This window comes from Protomyctophum bolini (assembly GCF_963924005.1).
Source record: "Protomyctophum bolini genome assembly, chromosome: 14".
In the NCBI taxonomy this organism is placed as follows: domain Eukaryota; kingdom Metazoa; phylum Chordata; class Actinopteri; order Myctophiformes; family Myctophidae; genus Protomyctophum; species Protomyctophum bolini.
This window is the reverse complement of record NC_137875.1, coordinates 26,253,192-26,261,375: the sequence shown is the minus strand read 5'-3', so window position 1 is coordinate 26,261,375 and position 8,184 is coordinate 26,253,192.

The window sequence follows — 8,184 nt, the reverse complement described above, 5'->3', positions numbered from 1 at the left end:
TTGAAGATTTGAAAAAAATGACGAAATGACAAAAACGATGGGTTATAGCCCATGTTTTTTGAAATTTTGAAAAAAAAAGTTATCCTCGTTTCTCATAATTTTGGACCATGGGCTATAGCCCATATCGTACGGCATACTATTGCACGCCGTTTTTCATCATTTTTGAGGATTTGAAAAAAATGAAAAAATGAAAAAACGATGGGTTATAGCCCATGTTTTTTGAAATTTTGAAAAAAAAAGTTAGCCTCGTTTCTCATCATTTTGGACCGTGGGCTATAGCCCATATCGTACGGCATACTATAGCGCGCAGTTTTTCATCATTTTTGAAGATTTGAAAAAAATGACGAAATGACAAAAACGATGGGTTATAGCCCATGTTTTTTGAAATTTTGAAAAAAAAAAGTTATCCTCGTTTCTCATCATTTTGGACCATGGGCTATAGCCCATATCGTACGGCATACTATTGCACGCCGTTTTTCATCATTTTTGAGGATTTGAAAAAAATGAAAAAATGAAAAAACGATGGGTTATAGCCCATGTTTTTTGAAATTTTGGAAAAAAAAGTTAGCCTCGTTTCTCATCATTTTGGACCGTGGGCTATAGCCCATATCGTACGGCATACTATAGCGCGCAGTTTTTCATCATTTTTGAAGATTTGAAAAAAATGACGAAATGACAAAAACGATGGGTTATAGCCCATGTTTTTTGAAATTTTGAAAAAAAAAGTTAGCCTCGTTTCTCATCATTTTGGACCGTGGGCTATAGCCCATATCGTACGGCATACTATAGCGTGCAGTTTTTCATCATTTTTGAAGATTTAAAAAAAATGACGAAATGACAAAAACGATGGGTTATAGCCCATGTTTTTTGAAATTTTGAAAAAAAAAGTTATCCTCGTTTCTCATCATTTTGGACCGTGGGCTATAGCCCATATCGTACGGCATACTATTGCACGCAGTTTTTCATCATTTTTGAGGATTTGAAAAAAATGAAAAAATGAAAAAACGATGGGTTATAGCCCATGTTTTTTGAAATTTTGGAAAAAAAAGTTAGCCTCGTTTCTCATCATTTTGGACCGTGGGCTATAGCCCATATCGTACGGCATACTATTGCACGCCGTTTTTCATCATTTTTGAGGATTTGAAAAAAATGAAAAAATGAAAAAATGAAAAAACGATGGGTTATAGCCCATGTTTTTTTAAATTTTGAAAAAAAAAGTTAGCCTCGTTTCTCATCATTTTGGACCGTGGGCTATAGCCCATATCGTACGGCATACTATAGCGCGCAGTTTTTCATCATTTTTGAAGATTTGAAAAAAATGACGAAATGACAAAAACGATGGGTTATAGCCCATGTTTTTTGAAATTTTGAAAAAAAAAGTTAGCCTCGTTTCTCATCATTTTGGACCGTGGGCTAAAGCCCATATCGTACGGCATACTATAGCGCGCAGTTTTTCGTCATTTTTGAAGATTTGAAAAAAATGACGAAATGACAAAAACGATGGGTTATAGCCCATGTTTTTTGAAAATTTGAAAAAAAAAGTTATCCTCGTTTCTCATAATTTTGGACCATGGGCTATAGCCCATATCGTACGGCATACTATTGCACGCCGTTTTTCATCATTTTTGAGGATTTGAAAAAAATGAAAAAATGAAAAAACGATGGGTTATAGCCCATGTTTTTTGAAATTTTGAAAAAAAAATTAGCCTCGTTTCTCATCATTTTGGACCGTGGGCTATAGCCCATATCGTACGGCATACTATAGCGCGCAGTTTTTCATCATTTTTGAAGATTTGAAAAAAATGACGAAATGACAAAAACGATGGGTTATAGCCCATGTTTTTTGAAATTTTGAAAAAAAAAGTTAGCCTCGTTTCTCATCATTTTGGACCGTGGGCTATAGCCCATATCGTACGGCATACTATAGCGTGCAGTTTTTTATCATTTTTGAAGATTTGAAAAAAATGACGAAATGACAAAAACGATGGGTTATAGCCCATGTTTTTTGAAATTTTGAAAAACAAAGTTATCCTCGTTTCTCATCATTTTGGACCATGGGCTATAGCCCATATCGTACGGCATACTATTGCACGCCGTTTTTCATCATTTTTGAGGATTTGAAAAAAATGAAAAAATGAAAAAACGATGGGTTATAGCCCATGTTTTTTGAAATTTTGGAAAAAAAAGTTAGCCTCGTTTCTCATCATTTTGGACCGTGGGCTATAGCCCATATCGTACGGCATACTATAGCGTGCAGTTTTTCATCATTTTTGAAGATTTGAAAAAAATGACGAAATGACAAAAACGATGGGTTATAGCCCATGTTTTTTGAAATTTTGAAAAAAAAAGTTATCCTCGTTTCTCATCATTTTGGACCATGGGCTATAGCCCATATCGTACGGCATACTATTGCACGCCGTTTTTCATCATTTTTGAGGATTTGAAAAAAATGAAAAAATGAAAAAACGATGGGTTATAGCCCATGTTTTTTGAAATTTTGGAAAAAAAAGTTAGCCTCGTTTCTCATCATTTTGGACCGTGGGCTATAGCCCATATCGTACGGCATACTATTGCACGCCGTTTTTCATCATTTTTGAGGATTTGGAAAAAATGAAAAAACGATGGGTTATAGGCTTATAGCCCATGTTTTTTGAAATTTTGGAAAAAAAAGTTAGCCTCGTTTCTCATCATTTTGGACCGTGGGCTATAGCCCATATCGTACGGCATACTATTGCACGCCGTTTTTCATCATTTTTGAGGATTTGAAAAAAATGAAAAAATGAAAAAAACGATGGGTTATAGCCCATGTTTTTTGAAAATTTGAAAAAAAAAGTTATCCTCGTTTCTCATAATTTTGGACCGTGGGCTATAGCCCATATCGTACGGCATACTATAGCGCGCAGTTTTTCATCATTTTTGAAGATTTGAAAAAAATGACGAAATGACAAAAACGATGGGTTATAGCCCATGTTTTTTGAAATTTTGGAAAAAAAAGTTAGCCTCGTTTCTCATCATTTTGGACCATGGGCTATAGCCCATATCGTACGGCATACTATTGCACGCCGTTTTTCATCATTTTTGAGGATTTGAAAAAAATGAAAAAATGAAAAAACGATGGGTTATAGCCCATGTTTTTTGAAATTTTGGAAAAAAAAATTAGCCTCGTTTCTCATCATTTTGGACCGTGGGCTATAGCCCATATCGTACGGCATACTATTGCACGCCGTTTTTCATCATTTTTGAGGATTTGGAAAAAATGAAAAAACGATGGGTTATAGCCCATGTTTTTTGAAATTTTGGAAAAAAAAGTTAGCCTCGTTTCTCATCATTTTGGACCGTGGGCTATAGCCCATATCGTACGGCATACTATTGCACGCCGTTTTTCATCATTTTTGAGGATTTGAAAAAAATGAAAAAATGAAAAAACGATGGGTTATAGCCCATGTTTTTGAAATTTTGAAAAAAAAAGTTAGCCTCGTTTCTCATCATTTTGGACCGTGGGCTATAGCCCATATCGTACGGCATACTATAGCGCGCAGTTTTTCATCATTTTTGAAGATTTAGAAAAAAATGACGAAATGACAAAAACGATGGGTTATAGCCCATGTTTTTTGAAATTTTGAAAAAAAAAGTTAGCCTCGTTTCTCATCATTTTGGACCGTGGGCTATAGCCCATATCGTACGGCATACTATAGCGCGCAGTTTTTCATCATTTTTGAAGATTTGAAAAAAATGACGAAATGACAAAAACGATGGGTTATAGCCCATGTTTTTTTTAATTTTGAAAAAAAAAGTTATCCTCGTTTCTCATCATTTTGGACCATGGGCTATAGCCCATATCGTACGGCATACTATTGCACGCCGTTTTTCATCATTTTTGAGGATTTGAAAAAAATGAAAAAATGAAAAAACGATGGGTTATAGCCCATGTTTTTTGAAATTTTGGAAAAAAAAATTAGCCTCGTTTCTCATCATTTTGGACCGTGGGCTATAGCCCATATCGTACGGCATACTATTGCACGCCGTTTTTCATCATTTTTGAGGATTTGGAAAAAATGAAAAAACGATGGGTTATAGCCCATGTTTTTTGAAATTTTGGAAAAAAAAGTTAGCCTCGTTTCTCATCATTTTGGACCGTGGGCTATAGCCCATATCGTACGGCATACTATTGCACGCCGTTTTTCATCATTTTTGAGGATTTGAAAAAAATGAAAAAATGAAAAAACGATGGGTTATAGCCCATGTTTTTTGAAATTTTGAAAAAAAAAGTTAGCCTCGTTTCTCATCATTTTGGACCGTGGGCTATAGCCCATATCGTACGGCATACTATAGCGCGCAGTTTTTCATCATTTTTGAAGATTTGAAAAAAATGACGAAATGACAAAAACGATGGGTTATAGCCCATGTTTTTTGAAATTTTGAAAAAAAAAGTTAGCCTCGTTTCTCATCATTTTGGACCGTGGGCTATAGCCCATATCGTACGGCATACTATAGCGCGCAGTTTTTCAGCATTTTTGAAGATTTGAAAAAAATGACGAAATGACAAAAACGATGGGTTATAGCCCATGTTTTTTGAAATTTTGAAAAAAAAAGTTATCCTCGTTTCTCATCATTTTGGACCATGGGCTATAGCCCATATCGTACGGCATACTATTGCACGCCGTTTTTCATCATTTTTGAGGATTTAAAAAAAATGAAAAAATGAAAAAACGATGGGTTATAGCCCATGTTTTTTGAAATTTTGGAAAAAAAAGTTAGCCTCGTTTCTCATCATTTTGGACCGTGGGCTATAGCCCATATCGTACGGCATACTATTGCACACCGTTTTTCATAATTTTTGAGGATTTGAAAAAAATGACGAAATGACAAAAACGATGGGTTATAGCCCATGTTTTTTGAAATTTTGAAAAAAAAAGTTATCCTCGTTTCTCATCATTTTGGACCATGGGCTATAGCCCATATCGTACGGCATACTATTGCACGCCGTTTTTCATCATTTTTGAGGATTTGAAAAAAATGAAAAAATGAAAAAACGATGGGTTATAGCCCATGTTTTTTGAAATTTTGGAAAAAAAAGTTAGCCTCGTTTCTCATCATTTTGGACCGTGGGCTATAGCCCATATCGTACGGCATACTATTGCACACCGTTTTTCATCATTTTTGAGGATTTGAAAAAAATGAAAAAATGAAAAAACGATGGGTTATAGCCCATGTTTTTTGAAATTTTGAAAAAAAAAGTTAGCCTCGTTTCTCATCATTTTGGACCGTGGGCTATAGCCCATATCGTACGGCATACTATTGCACGCCGTTTTTCATCATTTTTGAGGATTTGAAAAAAATGAAAAAATGAAAAAACGATGGGTTATAGCCCATGTTTTTTGAAATTTTGGAAAAAAAAGTTAGCCTCGTTTCTCATCATTTTGGACCGTGGGCTATAGTCCATATCGTACGGCATACTATAGCGCGCAGTTTTTCATCATTTTTGAAGATTTGAAAAAAATGACAAAATGACAAAAACGAAAGGTTATAGCCCATGTTTTTTGAAATTTTGAAAAAAAAAGTTAGCCTCGTTTCTCATCATTTTGGACCATGGGCTATAGCCCATATCGTACGGCATTCTATAGCGCGCCGTTTTTCATCATTTTTAAAGATTTGAAAAAAATTACGAAATGACAAAAACGAAAGGTTATAGCCCATGTTTTTTGAAATTTTGAAAAAAAAAGTTAGCCTCGTTTCTCATCATTTTGGACCATGGGCTATAGCCCATATCGTACGGCATACTATAGCGCGCCGTTTTTCATCATTTTTGAAGATTTGAAAAAAATGACAAAATGACAAAAACGAAATGTTATAGCCCATGTTTTTTGAAATTTTGAAAAAAAAAGTTAGCCTCGTTTCTCATCATTTTGGACCATGGGCTATAGCCCATATCGTACGGCATACTATAGCGCGCCGTTTTTCATCATTTTTGAAGATTTGAAAAAAATGACAAAATGACAAAACGAAAGGTTATAGCCCATGTTTTTTGAAATTTTGAAAAAAAAAGTTAGCCTCGTTTCTCATCATTTTGGACCATGGGCTATAGCCCATATCGTACGGCATTCTATAGCGCGCCGTTTTTCATCATTTTTAAAGATTTGAAAAAAATTACGAAATGACAAAAACGAAAGGTTATAGCCCATGTTTTTTGAAATTTTGAAAAAAAAAGTTAGCCTCGTTTCTCATCATTTTGGACCATGGGCTATAGCCCATATCGTACGGCATACTATAGCGCGCCGTTTTTCATCATTTTTGAAGATTTGAAAAAAATGACGAAATGACAAAAACGAAAGGTTATAGCCCATGTTTTTTGAAATTTTGAAAAAAAAAGTTAGCCTCGTTTCTCATCATTTCGGACCATGGGCTATAGCCCATATCGTACGGCATACTATAGCGCGCCGTTTTTCATCATTTTTGAAGATTTGAAAAAAATGACAAAATGACAAAAACGAAAGGTTATAGCCCATGTTTTTTGAAATTTTGAAAAAAAAAGTTAGCCTCGTTTCTCATCATTTTGGACCATGGGCTATAGCCCATATCGTACGGCATTCTATAGCGCGCCGTTTTTCATCATTTTTAAAGATTTGAAAAAAATTACGAAATGACAAAAATGAAAGGTTATAGCCCATGTTTTTTGAAATTTTGAAAAAAAAAGTTAGCCTCGTTTCTCATCATTTTGGACCATGGGCTATAGCCCATATCGTACGGCATTCTATAGCGCGCCGTTTTTCATCATTTTTAAAGATTTGAAAAAAATTACGAAATGACAAAAACGAAAGGTTATAGCCCATGTTTTTTGAAATTTTGAAAAAAAAAGTTAGCCTCGTTTCTCATCATTTTGGACCATGGGCTATAGCCCATATCGTACGGCATACTATAGCGCGCCGTTTTTCATCATTTTTGAAGATTTGAAAAAAATGACGAAATGACAAAAACGAAAGGTTATAGCCCATGTTTTTTGAAATTTTGAAAAAAAAAGTTAGCCTCGTTTCTCATCATTTTGGACCATGGGCTATAGCCCATATCGTACGGCATACTATAGCGCGCCGTTTTTCATCATTTTTGAAGATTTGAAAAAAATGACAAAATGACAAAAACGAAAGGTTATAGCCCATGTTTTTTGAAATTTTGAAAAAAAAAGTTAGCCTCGTTTCTCATCATTTTGGACCATGGGCTATAGCCCATATCGTACGGCATTCTATAGCGCGCCGTTTTTCATCATTTTTAAAGATTTGAAAAAAATTACGAAATGACAAAAATGAAAGGTTATAGCCCATGTTTTTTGAAATTTTGAAAAAAAAAGTTAGCCTCGTTTCTCATCATTTTGGACCATGGGCTATAGCCCATATCGTACGGCATACTATAGCGCGCCGTTTTCATCATTTTTGAAGATTTGAAAAAAATGACGAAATGACAAAAACGAAAGGTTATAGCCCATGTTTTTTGAAATTTTGAAAAAAAAAGTTAGCCTCGTTTCTCATCATTTTGGACCATGGGCTATAGCCCATATCGTACGGCATTCTATAGCGCGCCGTTTTTCATCATTTTTAAAGATTTGAAAAAAATACGAAATGACAAAAACGAAAGGTTATAGCCCATGTTTTTTGAAATTTTGAAAAAAAAAGTTAGCCTCGTTTCTCATCATTTTGGACCATGGGCTATAGCCCATATCGTACGGCATACTATAGCGCGCCGTTTTTCATCATTTTTGAAGATTTGAAAAAAAAGACGAAATGACAAAAACGAAAGGTTATAGCCCATGTTTTTTGAAATTTTGAAAAAAAAAGTTAGCCTAGTTTCTCATCATTTTGGACCATGGGCTATAGCCCATATCGTACGGCATACTATAGCGCGCCGTTTTTCATCATTTTTGAAGATTTGAAAAAAATTACGAAATGACAAAAACGAAAGGTTATAGCCCATGTTTTTTGAAATTTTGAAAAAAAACGTTAGCCTCGTTTCTCATCATTTTGGACCATGGGCTATAGCCCATATCGTACGGCATACTATAGCGCGCCGTTTTTCATCATTTTTGAAGATTTGAAAAAAATGACGAAATGACAAAAACGAAAGGTTATAGCCCATGTTTTTTGAAATTTTGAAAAAAAAAGTTAGCCTCGTTTCTCATCATTTTGGACCATGGGC